This window comes from Myotis nattereri (assembly GCF_964212035.1).
Source record: "Myotis nattereri genome assembly, chromosome: 1".
Lineage (NCBI taxonomy): Eukaryota > Metazoa > Chordata > Mammalia > Chiroptera > Vespertilionidae > Myotis > Myotis nattereri.
This window is the reverse complement of record NC_138075.1, coordinates 79913361-79931524: the sequence shown is the minus strand read 5'-3', so window position 1 is coordinate 79931524 and position 18164 is coordinate 79913361. Positions and strand designations below refer to the sequence as shown.

The following is an 18164-nucleotide window of genomic DNA, read 5'->3' as shown; positions in this document are numbered from 1 at the left end:
AACCCAACTAGACTGTGAATTTCTGCAGAGGTAGGGACATTCATTTCTGTGGCCTAGCGTGTCTGGAGAGAATCAATAAAAATATGTTGAGCTGGATAGCTACTTCTTCTGGGATTCTCCTCCACTGTCTAGTCTATGAATTTTTCTGTCAGTATATTATACATTATTTTTATTATTTAACATTTCCCTAGAGGTTATTATGTGCTAACATAGCATACGGTTCTAAGCACCTTACAAATGCTGATCCCTTTCATCCACAGCTGTCAGAAGTAGGTACTGTTACGTTGAGCATCTGCCCCTTGATGGTCAGTGTGAGTCATAGCAACCAGTCATTCCACCATTTGGTCAATTTGCATGTTAGCCTTTCATTATATAGGATGATGTTTTTTAAGTTTAACATACATACAGAAACACAAATTACATGACATGTGTTTACTTTAGTGAATTTCCATTCCATGAACACACCTATTCTTAACACAGATGAAAGAAAAAGAGCTGCCAGCACCCCAGAATCTCCCCTTGGGCCTGCCCCTTCGGTTGCTTCCTTCTCCATGGTAGGTAGGCTACATGTCCTGACTTCTAACACTATAGATCACTTGACCTATTTCTAAGTTTTATAGAAACACACTCATACTTTTGTATTCTTTTATCTCTAATGACTCTCTCTCTATATTGTGAGACCCATCCATAGTGTGCAAGCAGCAGTAGCTGGATTCTATTCCATTGTATAAACATACCGCAATTATTGGTTAGGGCCATTTGAGTTGTTTCCAGCTTTTGGCTTTTATGAATAAAGCTGGTGTGAACACGCATGTACATATGTCTTTTGGTTCACATAGGTATGTGGTTCTGGTGTGTGTGTATGTGGGTGTAGTTGTTGCGTCCTGCGATGTGAGTATGTTCAGCTTTACTAGATACAGCCACACAGTGTTCCAATACGGCCATTCCAGTTTATGTTCCCATCTGGTGTGGCTGAGAGTGCCATTACTCCACAATCTTGCTCATATTTTGCTGAAATCATGTAAAAATTGTGGCTATTGCTGTGTTTGTGCAGAGGTGTTTCCTTGTGGTTTTCCTGTGTGTCTCTCCCACCGTTTGAAGCTTAGCGTCTTTGCAGGTGTCTGTTGGCATTTGGACATCCTCTTCTGTGAAGTGCCCGTTCAAGTCTCCTGCCTAGTTTCCAATTGTGTTGTTTGTTTTAATTTTGAAAAAAGTGTGAGAGTTTCATGAAAACATCTATGGAAAGTTTTTTTAAAATATATTTTTATTGATTTCAGAAAGGAATGAAGAGGGAGAGAAAAATAGAAACATCAATGATGAGAGAGAATAATTGATCATCTGCCTCCTGCATGTGCCACACTGGGGATCAAGCCTGCAATCTGGGCATGTGCCCTGACGGGGAATGGAACTATGAGTTCCTGCTTCATAGGTTGACGCTCAACCACTGGCTGGCTGTGAAATTTTTTTTGAAATCTATAGTGATGAGAGTCACCTGTCAATGATACATGATTGCTTCTCAAAATTCCTGGAGAGCCCCTCTGACAGGAGACTTGGGTGTAGTCCAGGGGATTGTAAAGCTGTGTGATCACCTGAAAGCTGAAAAGCATTTAGCCTACAAACGTGCTTGCCTTTTATGGAAGTCACTCTGGAAGATTGTAGACCAACTCCAAAAGTATTGCTGAAAACATTCTTGGAATTGCTTCGAGTAGATTGTTCTGGATATTTTTAGTTGGTTTCAAAATGCACTTTGAAGCCTGTATTTGATTTTGGAGAAACGCAAAAGATCTCAGAACCCAGTGCGGTAAATAAAGAGGGTGCTTCATGGATGACTTAAAAATAAAAACATTATTTATTAGGCATGCCTGTAAAGGGATGGACCTTCCTTTCCTGGGTGAAGTGTGAAGACATTAGCAGGGAAACAGAAGGCCCTGCATGAAAACCTTTCTTTTTCTATTATCTTTTAATCGTTGCAGTAACCTAGGAGGTGAGGTACTTACTGTTGTGAGTATTCCACTTTACAGATGAAAAGTGAGAGATTTAGGAAGAGAAAGAAAGCATGATTTAGGAGTGAAACCTAGCTCTCTTACCTGAGGGCCACTAGTGCCTTTTCCCCACCCTTCCTCACCTCTGACAAGTCTTAGGAATTACATACCAGCTGCAGACAGAAAAACATGCGCAGGTGGTGAAGGTCTGGCTTCCACCCTGCCCTATTATTGACCCTCAGGAACTGGGTGGCCCTCTGCCCGCTGGAGCTCTGATGGGGGAGGAGAGCTCAGAGTCAGGCTTTGGTGCACACATTCTTCGCAAAGACAAGTCCTGGGGCCCTACTGTTTGGAAACAATTTAGTCTTTCTGTGTCCTGCCTGGGCTCACAGTCTGACCTATAGGTCTTCTTACACTGTCTGTTCTTGTTACCTCCTGGCTGGCAAGCAGCCACCCAGGAAATACTCTAAAAATGTATTGAATGCCAGGTATTGTCACTGTTGGAAGCTATATCCTGTGTGGTAAATAGTCTCTTTCCCAGCTGGGTACTTGTATAAAATCTGACCAGTAGGGCCAGAATATTGCTGAATTCTTCAATATTCATTCATTCATGATCTTAAAAAGAAAATTACCCATTAGTTTTCTGGTGTCTAATACAGACCTTCAGAAATTATCCTTGAAAAGAATGCCCTGGGCAGATTGCTTTCAGATAGACCTTGGGGCATCCGGCTGCCCCTGAGATGTGGAGTCTGGGAGAGACCCCAACATACATGTGACCATTGCAGAGGCTTGTTCTCACCTTTCCTGGCTGATAGATCCCCCCAACGAGCTGGCCGTCTCTGCTGAGATTGGGAATGTCGTCTAGAAGCTGAGCACACAGAAAGCAGAAGCTGCAACCTATTTTTTTGGGCTCAAAGCCAGAGCAAAGAAGCCTCAGGACTTCTCTTGAGACAGCACAGTAGCATGATTTCCTCATTTGGTATTTATTCTTAGCACCGTATATCCTACACAGTAATACTTCTGGAGTTGGTTATTAGGGCAAAGCCCTAGGTCGTGGGTAACCAGATAACCAAATCATTTCCTGTACAGATTAGAATTTTATTTCATTCACATTCAGTTTTCCCTGGATAAAATGAGGCACTTGAGATTAAGTGTGAGGATATTTTAATGAAAACCTCCCCTGGTAGATATTCATTTTCTTACCACATTTATTTTCCTATAGAGGGTTCTAGAGCCAGAGTGAAGAGCCAGGTGTTACTAAGGACCAGTTCATGTTCCCCAAAGACTGTGAATACCTGATGTGGCCACCTTACCTGTTTTCTCGGGAGATTATAGGATTATTTAGTAACCTTACACCTGTGCGGTTTGTACACCTCAGATTTGGACTTTGCTGGTGGCTGTCTGAATTCACCTCCTGCCACCACCACCCCACGCCCCCCAAAAAAGACACTTATAAATACTTCTTTGTCTTGTGAGTTTTACAGGGCACTGAGTAAACACAAGCTATACATTGTGAAAGGAGGAGTAAAGGGCCGCCCACATCCTTATTTTTTCAGCGGGTGTAACTAACAACTTGTTCCTGGATGTGTAACTAGGATGTAGGTCATGATCCCAGGGCGTCTCTGGCAGAGCTACAGTAAACACTGTCTCCCTGTAGGGCGCTGTGTTTTCTTAAGGTACAAAGGTCTAAGGTTCTTTTTTTCTGAGAAGTTTCCTATGAAGTTTATTTTATTTTGTATAAGCCTCTTGGATTGAGATTAAGGAGCTTGCTGCAGTGAATACTTGAGGCTTCCTTAATATGAAATTTGTTATGCACATGTGGTGTGTCAGTGCTAACACCTTTCTATGGGTCTTTCAACTCTGTTGATTAGGTGCTATCATTCTCCCTGTTTTACAGAAATTAAGATGCACACTAGTTGTCTCTTGTTCTCGGGGTCCACAGCCCATCATTTTGACTCTGGGTTGGGCCCTTGACGGCCACACCATGCTCTACTAAGGCAGTGAGCAACCGAGGGGCTGGACAGCACATGGGGCTACTCCTGCGACACTGAGTATGGGAAGATCAGACATTTCTTAGAAGGAAGTATAGCACTGTGGGCAGCCCCTGCTTTTTAAATATGCTCTGTTTAGGTGAGTAATGGGGAAATTCATTGTAGCAGATTTCCAGAAGAAATGGATTTTGAAGGAGAGAGCCGTCTCATGACACTGAAAGGAGAGGGCAACAGTCATCTTCATTTAAGGGTGCTGACCTACATCCTGAAGAGGCTTCCATAGAGATGATATGGTATTTGTCAGGGGGTTCTTAAAAGCAGTTTACCTGGGACAATTGTTTCATTAGGTTTGCAAGTTTTAGCAGACTCTCCTTGTCCTCTTTCTACTGACAGCAAATAGACAGGGCCAAGCTCCTTCTATGTGGAGCTTCACTTCTTCCTCTTTTATTTCATCTCTGGGCTTTGGAGAAGGGACAGATACAGATAGTTCCTCTTTCCTTCCTCGAATGGGCACCATGTCACAGTTCTATGTTGGGGTGAAGAGGCCTGGAGAAATTGCCAGGGAAGACCCCTTATAAAGGCAAGAGGTCTGGTTTAAAATCCTGCAGAGGTCATTTACCTGCATCTTTGTCAGGGCATCTTTTCATTTTGCTTTGTGTTGATCTTATCTCTGTCTTTTCATTCATTCAACAAAAAGTGACTACTATGTGTAACCAATTACCATGGTGAGAAAAAGGTGGCAAGGTTTTTGCTTTTATAGAATTAAAAAAAAATCTGTACACAAAAATACTTGCATAAAATGTTAAATGACAACTGTTGTTAAGTGTATATGGGAGAGATAAATATTTGAGGAGATTTGGCCTAGTTAAGGAAATCAAGGTGGCCTTCCTCAGGAAGTGATGGTGAGCAGCAGTATGAAGGATGAGTAGGAGTTAAAGAGGGAGGGGATGACATTACAGAGGTGACAGAATGTACAAAGTCCCTGTGGTAGAGGAGGCCACAGTATGAGTAAGGGACAGAAGGCCCCTGTGACTGAGAGTGTAGAATAAAGGGTATGAGACAGTCTTTTCCAAAGAGTCATGAGGGCTTCTAAGCATGGGCTTGAAATGATCAGATTAACAAGGTGGTTGCAGTTAGAGAGAGAGAGAAAGAGAGTGAGAGAGAGAGAGAAAGGGATGAATGGATTATAGGGATCCAAGAGGAGATGTGGATGGACCAGTATAGAAGTTTTTGCTGTAGTTCAGGAATAAATGATGATAACCTGATCAAGAGAGGTAAGGATGGAGAGATGGGTGGATGTTGAGAAAGGTAGATGTCATATTACTGGATGTGGTGATGGCCTAGAAGTACAGGGTGAGAAAGATGGAGGTATCAGGGACTACTCCTTGGTTTCTAGCTTATACAATTGGATGATGGAGTGCCATTCTTTAGATATCTTCCCAAGTAGACTGTAGGCTGTTTAATAGCAGGATATTTTTCTAATTTAATTTCAAACCCTTCCAGTGTAACCTATACAGTAGGTACTCAGTTTTTGTTTTCTGTATTATTTGAACAGGAGGGATTTCTTCAGAATGATGGCACGTATGCTTGGTGGGAAGCAGCAGTTCATGTACCACTTAATGTGATTGGGGCAAGAGAAAAGTAACATAGTTGGAATAGAACCCCAAAAGCATTTATCCATGTAGAGATATGCCTTCAGTTTTCAGGAAGCATTTCTAGTAATTTTGAACTTTTTATCCCTTGGAAATCTATATTTTTTCATTTCTGCTAGACTGAACTGTAAGATGAGCCTAATAGCACTAACCTTTTGGGGTAGGTGTGAGGGTTTATTTGATAACTTTGTGAAATATGGAGGGTTTTACATGAAGGATTCTATTCATCAGTGCTTTCTTTTCCACTAAAGTCCTCCCCACCACTAGTGGATGCTGTTGCTCAGAGGGACCCAGCTATGTGATGACAATTGAATCTTGGTGGAGAAGTACTTGAAATATCATATTTCTCTTGGATAGCTGTTCATGCACAGGTAAAAAGTACCTGTGTTTCTTTTTATATCCAATCCTTCTGTAAAATTACTAGTCAGTGGGTAAGTTTTAAGATGATGTAACTCTTAAGTGGTCTGAAGACAGAGAGAGATGAGTGAAAGTCAGATCTAGGTTTTTTTGTTGTTTGTTTTAAGATCAGTTTGGATTTCAGGTGCCGGGGTGCTCAAGGCAAGTCACAACCCCAGAACTGAGAGTATAAGGAGGACAAATGATTTCTTAATCTTTCTCCTCAGTGTAGATACATGTAAGATGATGGTGATAATCACTGCCAACCTTCTTGAAGACTGGACAGAGGATAATTCTGGTGTGGTGGTTGTCGTTGGGACCAGTACTCCACAATTCTTCTCCACAGAATAGAATACGTTCACTAAGATGAACTTGTTCAAAATGATTTGCCTTTAGTTGGCCTATTTTCCTCAACTTTCTATAGGTTGTATATTTTAAGCCTCTATTTTTTCCACCCCTTTCTGTCTTTTCAAACATTCTGAACACTAGTGTATGTCTTTCTATCTTTACCACTGTATTTTTTCCACTCTCCACTTTTTCTTGGAACTGCATGGTACCATTGTTTATTTCATTCTGTAGTTGGAAAAGGACTTAGGTATACAATCAACTCTTTTGTCTTCTCTCTATGTGCTTTCTATCTATTCCATCTTACAAATAAGGAAATTGAGGCTGTACAGTTCTACATGAAACTGTAGTAAACACAGGGCTCTTAACTCTGATCTTTTGATTCCTCAGCTAGTGGTGATTTTCTAGAACTTAAACATTTTTGAGATTTTTTTATTTTATAATTTAACTTTCCATTTAAAGTTATTTTCTTCTTGAAGTTGTTTCCCTGCTTTATGGTAAGTAAAGTTTTTATTGGTTCAGCACAAGGGGAGAACCTAGCAATGAATTTGTCTTATAAAATTAATAGAAAAGTTTATAGCTCTATAAATAATATTTACTGAATTTAGCAATATTATTTGTATGGATGGATAAATAGTTTTGAAGTGTACCAATATTTTCTGTCTGGTCCAGCCATATTTCCACTTGGAAGAGATTATATTTGTGTTGAAACTCACTGTCCTTTCTCTAGCATCTTGGCCTTTTGGAGTGGTGAATCTTTGGACTCATGATTTTTCACTCTGCATTTGCATAGAATTCAGGATGTATGTAGTAATTTTGAAAGGTGCTAGGAAATTTTCATAAGGTAATTCTTATAAATCTACTGAATTAAAAATAAAGAACATATAGCAACAGGACTTGTTATATAGCAACAGGACTTGTTGTTTCTTTTAAAGAAGAGATGGGAGTCCATGAATCAAGTGAAGACAGGCTATGGCAATTTCAGAAAGCATGGGCATTACTGCTTTAAAGGCCCAGGAACAACAGATAAGAACACGATCACTCTATCAGTCTTTGTTGCACCCTGGTGTGTAGGTGAATATTGAAGTTCTCTTTAACTGGTGATCTATGGTCTAGCTATTTCCCTCTAAAAGCTGTCTATTTAAAACCAGTTCTGTTCCCTTGCCCAGCTCAGCAAGCATTTTTCCCCCTATTTTTGCCCTCAGAGATGGACCTCAGGATGAAGAGCGCTTGATGGAACAGTGTCTTGCCTTTAACTCAAGGTCTTAGAGTCATGATTAATTGGCAAATACTGACCTCAGAAAGGACAAGAGACTAATTCTTGGAATTCACAGTGTTTATGGTAATAATAAGGGTGCTGAAAGCTTGTTGCCAAGAGGGGGCCAGGCTCTCCTGGTAAGTTGATGAGCACTTTGGCTTCCTTTGTCCATTTGGCTGTCCCATGTTCTCCATTTTCCCTTTCCTGTAGGGCAGGGTGCTATGTTCTCTTGGGTGCTGTAGTCAGACAGGCCCAGAAGACGGGACTTTTGGGACTGGGGTGTGTTCGTTTTTGATTCTCAACCTGGCCATCCTCTTTCCCAGCTTTATCTCCCCACTGTCATTGGATACTGCTAGTACCGACAGTCCTTGGGTTACGTCGGACTGACGTAAGTCATTTTGTTGTTAGGTCACCATCTCCCATTTATATAAAAAAAATTCCGTCATTTCGACCTATGTACATATGTGCTTTATGTTTTTTATTATTTATTTACCACAAGTAAAGATCAGGAATTGTTATCTTTCTTTTAATTTTTTTTTTTACTGTTTCACTTCATTACTGCTGTGTATGTGCTCCATGTGAGTGACGTAGGTGCTTATGTAGGTGTGTTCCGACTTACGGTGAAAATCATGTTATGCAGCACGGTAGGAATGGATATCTGTTGTAACTCGAGGACCTACTGTAGTTTGAATCACATGAGGTATTCTGGTAGCATCATTCATTGTCACTTTTTTGTCCTTAAAATGCCCTTCTCCTCCTTGTTCATCTTGTATTTTTGCAATTATTCTTCAGAATCAGTCAAGGGTCACTACTTCCTTGAAGCCTCTGTGACCATTGAACTTCCACCCTGAGGCAGAATTGATCTGTGCTATTTCTATGCTGTATATCCCTATCATAGTCATGCTTGCATGTCCAGAGTGAACATTTGAATGATGGGACTATGACTTTTTACAGTTTGTATCTTCAGCATGGTTCCTGGTATACAATCGTTGCCCAAATGGATGAATGAATGGGTGGGTAGGTGCGGCACATTCAAGGAGAATTTCTGAGAAGCAAGGAAGGGGGAGAGAGAAACAGGAAAGAGAATGAGAACACATTTTTAGCTGGAATATATGGGAAATACTTTAATTTTTAAATAAAGTCTCTTACTTAGAGAGAGGAAGGGAGGGAGGGAAGAAGGGAGAGGGAGGGAGAGAGAAAGACAGACACCTGAGAGAGAACATTGATCGGTTCCCTCCCACACATGCCGTGACATGGGGATTGAACCTGCAACCTAGGTATGTGACCAGAATCAAACCTGCTACCTTTTGGTGTATGGGACAATGTTCCAAATAACTAGCCACACCAGCCAGACTACATGAGAAAGACTTTATATGTGGGTGAGAGAGTTGTTTCAGCTACATGCTTGCTGAAAAAGATCTATCATAGAGGAAGGAAGTGGGGGCTATTGATAATAAGCTTTACCATTTTATTAAAGAGTAGAAACCAAGTAACTGGCAAGGGATGACACACTAGTCATTTGGCTTTCCTTCTTAAAAGCTCTGAGATTTTTATTGAAAGATTGTTTCTTATGTGTAAAATGGGTTGATAACACCAAAGTACATTCTTTTTTAAAAATTTTTCTTTATTGATTAAGGTATTATATATGTGTCCTTATCTCCCTCTTACCCCCTCCCTCCCCGCACCCTGCCCCCCCCTCCTTATACCTTCAGCCCCCTGGTGTCTGTGTCTATTGGTTATGCTTATATGTATGCATACAAGTCCTTTGGTTGATCTTTCCCCTTACCCCCACCCTCCACTACGTTCCCTCTGAGGTTTGATGGTCTGATCAATGCTTCTCTGTCTCTGGATCTGTTTTTGTTCATCAGTTTATGTTGTTCATTATATTCTACAAATGAGTGAGATCATATGATATTTATTTTTCTCTGACTGACTTATTTTGCTTAGCATAATGCTCTCCAGCTCCATCCATGCTGTTGCAAATGGTAGGAGACCCTTCCTTTTTTACAGCAGCATAGTATTCTATTGTGCTGAATTACCAGTTTTTTAATCCACTCATCTGCTGATGGCCACTTAGGATCTTAGCTATTGTAAATTGTGCCGCTATGAACATAGGGGTGCATTTATCCTTTCTGACTAGTGTTTTTAGTTTCTTGGGATATAGTCCTAGAAGTGGGATCAGTGGGTCAAATGGGAGTTCCATTTTTAGTTTTTTGAGGAAACTCCATACTGTTCTCCACAGTGGCTGCACCAGTCTGCATTCCCACCAGCAGTGCACGAGGGTTCCTTTTTCTTTGCATCCTCGCCAGCACTTGTCATTTGTTGATTTGTTGATGATAGACATTCTGATAGGTGTGAGATGGTACCTCATTGTCGTTTTGATTTGCATCTCTTGGAAGAACAGACATATAGATCAATGGAATAGAATAGAGAACCCAGAAATCGATCCAAACCATTATGCTCAATTAATATTTCACAAAGGAGGCAAGAGCATACAATGGAGTCAAGACAGTCTCTTCAATAAATGGTGTTGGGAAAATTGGACAGATAAATGCAAAAAAATGAAACTAGACCACCAACTTACACCATACACAAAAATAAACTCAAAATGGACAAAGGACTTAAACATAACATGGGAAACCATAAAAATATTAGAGGAATCCACAGGCAGCAAAATCTCAGACATATGCCAAAGCAATATCTTCACCGATACAGCTCCTAGGGCAATGGAAACTAAAGAGAAAATATACAAATGGGACTACATCAAAATAAAAAGCTTCTGCACAGTACAAGAAACCATCAACAAAACAATAAGAAAGCCCACTGCACAGGAGAACATATTTGCCAATGTTATCTCTGATAAGGGTTTAATCTCCAACATTTACAATTCATACAACTTAACAAAAGGAAGATCAACAGCCCAATCAAAAAAATGGGCAATGGACCTAAATAGATACTTTGCGAAAGAGGCCATAAGGAAAGGCAAGAGACATATGATAACATGCTCAAAGTCACTAATCATCAGAGAGATGCAAAGTACATTCTTTTATTACAGTGAATATCAATTGAAGCCTTCAGCCTGCTCAACTCCCTGCCTTGTATGTAGTGAGGACTCAGAGGGTTAAATAGTTGCTATTGCTGTTATTATTGGCTTCTGGTGTGTGACAGAATCAAGAGGTGCCTGTTCTACGTCTTATAAGGCAGAATTCTCCTTAGACCTGAAATAAGAACTTTTTGATTCATAGATAAACACAAAATGGATGTCAGGGTGTTAGGACTCATTGGAAATGAGATTATGCATACTCCTTCCTCTTCTTAGATATGTAGTGCATACTTCTTTTTAGAAAGGAAAGTACTTACCAGTTTCTCAGGGAAAGTTTTACTTCTGCTAACATCTGGTTCTAAAAGAAGTGTTCCACATGAGGCATTGCATGGGAGTCTTTCTATACTATATATTTTAAAAGAATAAATGTCTATATCTATATAATTTTTGCAAAAACTAATTATTCTGTTCTACCCTGAAGTCCTGAAGAGCAGATAGCATACACCGCTATTTCCATTTTGATATGGGAGCAAGTTGGATTGATCTGGGGCAGCTTGATTTTGGCATATGAATGCTATTGTATTGGTATACTAGTATTTCTTCCACATTCCCCTGTTGGAGAGCCATTTAGAAATCAGCGATAGGCTTTCCTAATCATATTGATTGATGGATTGATTTACACAGTCATTCATGCAGTCATTTTCTGCTCTGTGTATTGCTGCTTTTCTCACCTGGTCCTTCAGTGCTGGATACCGAGATTCTTTTCTTGCTCGAAGAGGCTGCAACAGTTACCAGTGGTGATGACCATTTGTATGTACCTTTGAACCCCCTCTTCTCAGAGTCTTTTATAGCCTATCTGCTGCTGTTGAGGTATGTGGCCACTTTTATTTGTTGCCTAAATATAGGTTGATCCTGCTATAGGGAATATCTGAGCAAAAGAGAAAAATGGATCTGAAAGAGCTGCGTATGCAAATCAGGTGATATGGATCTACTACCTGAATCCAAAGGCTCTGAAAGCTCTCATAACCTATTTAGTGGCGAAATCTGACTTGAACGAATCAGAATCTGTTTATATTCTTCATTTATCTCATTTAGTGTGGTTATTTATATTACTGCAGAAGTATTACTGTGTTTGGGTATGGAGTGCTGAGATACTCTACTGGGAACATAAGGCATATATTACCTTTCTAAAATGTCAACATTTTTGAATTTCAAAACACATCTGGCCTTGGGGCATTTTAAAAGAGATGTGAACCTGTAGTACTTTTATTAGGGCCTCTAAGCCTTTTTCAATTGACAACCTTCCCTTGAGAGTCTCTCCTTGGCACCATCTTTTTATGATATGCAAATGCGGGCCTCCCTTGCCTGTCACGCAAGGAACATTTACTGAGTGCTGTATGTTGGACTTTGTACAAGGTATGGGGAAGAATAAGGCATTGGCCCTCCTTGCCCAGAGCTGGTCAGAGCCTCCTGATGGTGTGGATGGGGCTATAGTAGCAGCCAAGGAGTCCTGGATGTGGTGTGATAATCACAGCCAGAAATTCCACCAAAATAGCAAAGGCAAAGACGTGTGGAAGAGAGTGTGATCAGGGGTCAGTTGTGCATTTGCTGTGGTCTTTGAAAAGGAAAGCCAGAGATGGGTCTGCAAGGTGCCAGTTTTTGAAGAGCATTATCCACAAAGCTAAACACTTGAGAATTTATCCTTTGGCAAGAAGGAGCCTTTAAACCTGGGAATGCATGATCGGTTGGGTTTATATTTTAGGAAGAGCCCTCTTGACTTCATCTTAAATAGTCCCCTTCCCCCCAGAAAAGTCATTGCAATAATCTGGGCCACAGGACATCTTACTAGTATCCTTAAATGATACCTTATATTGTATAGTGCTTTAGGGTTTATAAAATATTTCCCCCTGCCTTAATTTCTTTTGCAGTAGCCCCGAGGGATGAGTAAGTAATAATTAAGAAAACAGGTTCAGAGGAGTGACTTGCCCAAGGTCACATCTAGCAAGTGGCTACACCAGCTCTCTTGATTCTACTTCGGGAACTGCTTGGACATCATATTTAAAAAATGAGACATATGTACTACTATTTGTAATACTTTAAACAATAAAATAAAATATTTTACCTCCAGGTAATGTATCCCACAAGTTTTGTTATGTAGTTCTTTCATAGTTGTTCATATTTTATAATTTTTATTGACTTTATCTTAAATCTACAATACATTTAAGGGTATGTTTGTTTCCAATGTAATCACACTGTGGATAGAAAAGATGGTTTGTTTACTATACATTCTTTAAAATGTGTTGGGACTTGCTTTGCTAAAGTCGTCAATGTGTGCTTAAAAACGATATGCATTTTCTATTCAGATTCAGGCTTCCATGTACCTATACTGGACCAGGTTTCCTAAATTAGCTCTTCATCTCTTACATATCTTTCCTCTCTTTTTGTCTGTTTGACGGGTCAGGTCCTAATTAAAGTATGTTACAAATATTTTACTGTGAATATGAATTAATTAATTTCTCTTTATAATTAATCATGTTAAGGGCATACAAATTCAAGATTGTTATATATTCTTGATTAGATGTTGCTTTTATGATTATTCAAAAAAAAAGCATTTCAATATGCTCAGTTATTAAGCATACTTAAAGGTAATCTACCACCTGCATATCTTTTATGTTTGTTCCTACTGGTTAGCCTGCCAATTCCCTGAGGCCTTCCAGTATTACATCTGATGTGCCTGTTGGCGCAAAAATAGACTCACACTAGGCACCACCAAGAATTTACTAAATTGTTTCCCTTTGCAAAGCCAGCACAGGCCATGAAGAAGGAACATTTATGAAAACAGAGGGAACATTGTTTTTCTAATTGTATATCATCATGTGTACTTATTAGGTGTTTATATGTTTAAGACACTGCTCTAGGTGCTGTGGGGAATACCAACTGCAAAACAATAAGATTTAAATTTAAAACTTTACCATGAATTAAGCCTATTCTATCATATTCATATCCCACACACCAAATTTCTTGGCTTTTTTGCCACAAAATTTCTTTTTAATGTTTGGTGTTGAAATCAAAAGGCTTTTTGCACAAACTGATTGGAACTGTTAGGCTTACACATTTACTTTGCATTAATTTATACGGTGATTAGGTATAGCATGGCCTCTTTCCAAATGGGTATTTTAGACACAAGGACAGAAAAAAAATCATCAAATGGGTACACTTGATTATAAAAGAATGAAAGTTTTAGCTTGACTAGATGCCCACTAATATCACTTCACAAGTGAGAATTGTCTTGTAAATCATATTTAAAATTGATAGCAAACTGTAAGGTTTTGTGGGAGCCTTGCTGAGTTAGCAGTGAAATTAATGAAGTAATCTTTTTCTTACATAATGGCATGTATTGCAATTTATGCTGGCAGTATTTCCTAAGCTGTCTAGGAGTTACAGAAAAGTCAAGTTCTAAATTATTCTGTCTTTAGAATCCATGTCAATTTAAAAGCATTTGCTGAGTTGACACAGTTCTGATATTCTTTCACTAACTTTGTATGAGAAAAGGTCTTGGAGCCCCAGAAGAAACTCTAGAGATCATTCAAACCCAAGGGCTAGACTGGGGGAAAAATGGATTAGGAAACTGATTCCCATGGGTTCAAGTCCTTTCTTTAACTTATTAGTTATCAATTAATTATTATTGTTAACTTTTTAAATCTTCACCTGAGGATATGTTTTGAGAGAGGAAAGGAGAAAGAGAGACAGAGAGAGAGAGAGAAAGAGAGAAACATCGGTCAGCTGCCTCCCACACCCACCACGACTGGGATTGAACCCACAGCCTAGGTATGTGCTCTGACCAGAATTGAACCTATAACCCCTTTGCATACAGGACAACACTTCAATCAACTGAATCACCTGGCCAGGACAATTAATTATTAATTAACTAGAGGCCCAGTGCATGAAATTTGTGCTGGGGGGGGGTGTCCCTCAACCCAGCCTGAACCCTCTCACAATCCCGGGCCCTTGGGGGATGTCTGACTGCTGGTTCGGGCCTAAACTGGCAGTCGGACATCCCTCTCACAATCTGGGACTGCTGGCTCCTAACCACTCTCCTGCCTGCCTGTCTGATTGCCCCTAACCGCTTCTGCCTGCCAGTTTGATCACCACCTAACCGCTCCCCTGCTGGCCTGATTGCCCACAACTGCCCTTCCCTGCCAGCCTGATTGCCCACAACTGTCCTCATCTGCCGCGACCCACCTCCTCTGCATGATGCGGCAGAGACTCTGGGACCAGCCTCCTCCACACTGCACAGAGCCATGGGACCCCCAGGCCTCACTGCATGGAGTGGCTGCCAGGCCCTGCCTCCGCTGTGCGCAAGGTCATCTTGTGGGGATGTTGCACGAGGGCATGACGCCACCTAGGCTTTTATTATATAGGATTGGACAAGTCTCTGAGCCTCTGGTTCTTTATCTGAAAAGTGAGCGTTATGCTACTATTTTTCTAAGATCCTAAGACATACTTTTTGTTACTTTATATTTTAATATATCTGAAAACCAGATCTGTTTTACAGTGCATTATATGTTATTTTTCAATTTGTGGTGTTTTTCCCCCCCAGTGGTTCATAAAATAATGTTGCATCTTACAATCAGTGATTTCTTAGATTTGATGAAATATGTTAGTGTTTGCTTTACCACCGCCTGGATTGTTGTCAGGATCAAACTAGATAATATGTTTGATAGAACATGACATCTGCATTAACAGATTAACAAGCAAAAGCATCTTTGGACGTCCATTGACAATCTTTCTCCATTTATTTGTTATGTTAAAACTTTATTACTATGTGTCTTAAAAATTCATTGGGAAAAGGTGGAAAATGGAAATTGCAAATTTAGATGAATTAAGATATCAAATGTCTTTCTTGAATATTTTAAATAGACAAAGAATTTCAGTGGAGTCTTACAATTAACTTCCTGCAAGGCTTTTTTCTTTTCAAACAATACCTCAGTCATGTTGATTTTGTCTCCTCTTACTACCCCACCCCAAAAGCAACTCCAAGGAAGGCCAGCTTTGAGTGGGAACAGATGGAGGGTGAGAAGATCATTAATTTCATTTAGGACAAATTGAATTTGAGATGAGTTTGAGGCATCCAAGTGAAGATGTTGAGTAGGCAGTTGAATTTGGGAGTCAGATAAAAATGTGGCATTTGGGGTATAGAGATGGTAAATGAAGGCTCATCTCGGATGAGATCACCTAGGAAACAAATAGAGAAAGGATTTAAACTGGAAGTTGACAAGCCCCTTCAATCAGAAAACCTGTTTTATTTGGCCTGTGTAGTGTTTTTAAAGTATTTGAGTAAGTTGAAGTAGCATATTTATGGTTTTTTTTGGCAACCCTGAATATATTTTCTCTTTTTGATAACAGCACCCTAATTTCCTTTTAAGAAATTTCCTATCCTCTAATTTTAGACCTTGTGCTTCAATATATTTTTATTGAGTCCATGAATTTTTAAAAAATATATTTTTTATTGATTTCAGAGAGTAAGGGAGGAGAGAGATAGAAACATCAATGGTGAGAGAGAATCACTGCTTGGCTGCCTCCTGCACACCCCCTACTGGGGATTGAGCCTGCAACCCAAGCATGTGTCCTTGGCCAGAATCTAACCTGGGTCCCTTCAGTCTGCAGGCTGACGCTCTACCCACTGTGCCAAACCAGCTAGGGCAGACCTTGTGTTTTAGATTAAGCTCCACTCCTGACTCCAAATGCAGTGTGTGACCCAGGGTTGGCCAGTCATCCCCCGAGTAGCCTAGCAACAAATGGTTGGTTCAAGTTGGCCCAAATCAGAGGGAATTTGAGACTGTGAGGGAGCTCCAGGAAGAGGATCTTTCCTGTTTTCTGTTGAAACCTGGCAGGATGTGGCCTGCAGGTGAGCAACTGCCTTACTGTCGTAGGGTGGAGCATATTTGAGAATAGAGATGACAAAGGAGAAGTGGAATCCAGATAGAGAAACTGGTCCTGATCACATTGATTAAACCCAGTGGCAGCTGTACTCCTGAGCTTTTCAGTTACAAGAGCTAATGCATTCTCCTTTGGATGTGACCAAGATTTCTTTTATTTGTATCAGAAAGAAATCTTAATTGATGCAGTTGCCAAGGTTTAAAAATTGTGAGTTTTCATCTATAACTCGGGACCTCTGGCTTGTGCTAAATGACCATTGTCTCAGTAGGAGCATCTGCTCTCATTTTATTATAGTCTGTACCTTTCCCTATTGTCACCTTACCTGGTTCCAAAGGTCCATTGCCAGTTATCCTGCTCTTCTGCTGTGTTGAGAGGGAAGTGAGAGTCAACTTTGCTTCACTTAATTGTATTCCTTGCTTGCCTCTAGTGCAGTGGTTCTCAACCTTCCTAATGCCGCGACCCTTTAATACAGTTCCTCATGTTGTGGTGACCCCCAACCATAAAATTATTTTCGTTGCTACTTCATAACTGTAATTTTGCTACTGTTATAAATCGTAATGTAAATATCTGATATGCAGGATGTATTTTCATTGTTACAAATCGAACATAATTAAAACATAGTGATTAATTACAAAAACAATATGTAATTATATATGTGTTTTCCGATGGTCTTAAGTGACCCCTGTGAAAGGGTCCTTCGACTCCCAAAGGGGTTGCGACCCACAGGTTGAGAACCGCTGCTCTATGGGTAGTTGGGCTTTCGGACTGCTGATATACAGTGAAATAAAAAGTAGGTCTAGGTTTAAGCTTTGAGGAGCTCAAACCCTAAAGAACAGATAGAGGAGGAGCAGCCTGCATAGAGAAGGGAGGCACAGCAGGAGGGAGGGGAGTGTTGTAGAGGCCAAAGTAAGGAGGATTTCAGGGAGAAGATTGATCAGCATTGCCAAAAACCGTCATTAACATTGCCAAAGGTAAAGAATGGGAAAAATAAACTAGGTACTAGGTAGAGACATGTGAGATTAAAGGTAAGACTTGAGGATATTGAAGTGTTGATGGGAAAGATCTGGTTGAAAAGAAAATGTTGATTGAATAAACAGGAGAGAAAAGGTAATTGGTTATGTAAGCCTGAGAAGGTATCTAAAGGCCACATAGAGTGGTTAACCTTGGATGAGAGGAGGGAAGAGGATGCAACAGGAGGGAAGAAGCTGAAGATTGGTGGAGGTATAAATCTGATAACAGGTAATTTCTGTGTGAGGGTTCCATTTCTCTTTTAGGAGACAAGATCACCTGAGAATGGGGTTGGTGCTGGTGGTGTGGATGTCAGAAGGGGTGGAAGTTTAAAAGTGAAGTAACAGTTGAGCAGAGAGAAAGAATGAGTCAGTGAGAGAAATCTGATAGGATCGACCAGCATTGCGGAGTGCTCATTTGCAGTTGGTGCTCATGAAAGTAGAATGACACTATCTGCCTGCATGTGACTTTCTCCAGTGCCCAGGTAGGTGCTCCGTTGTAGAGAGCTACAGTAGGCATCACCTGGGGCTGGGGTTTAGCAGAAGGAGG

At 40.3% G+C, this 18164-nt stretch overlaps 1 protein-coding gene across 2 annotated transcripts in view; it reads left to right on the top strand.

Annotated features, from left to right (window-relative positions):
- Positions 1 to 18164, top strand: part of STXBP6 (syntaxin binding protein 6) — a 267387-nt gene that overhangs the window by 10288 nt on the left and 238935 nt on the right. The window lies entirely within an intron of this gene.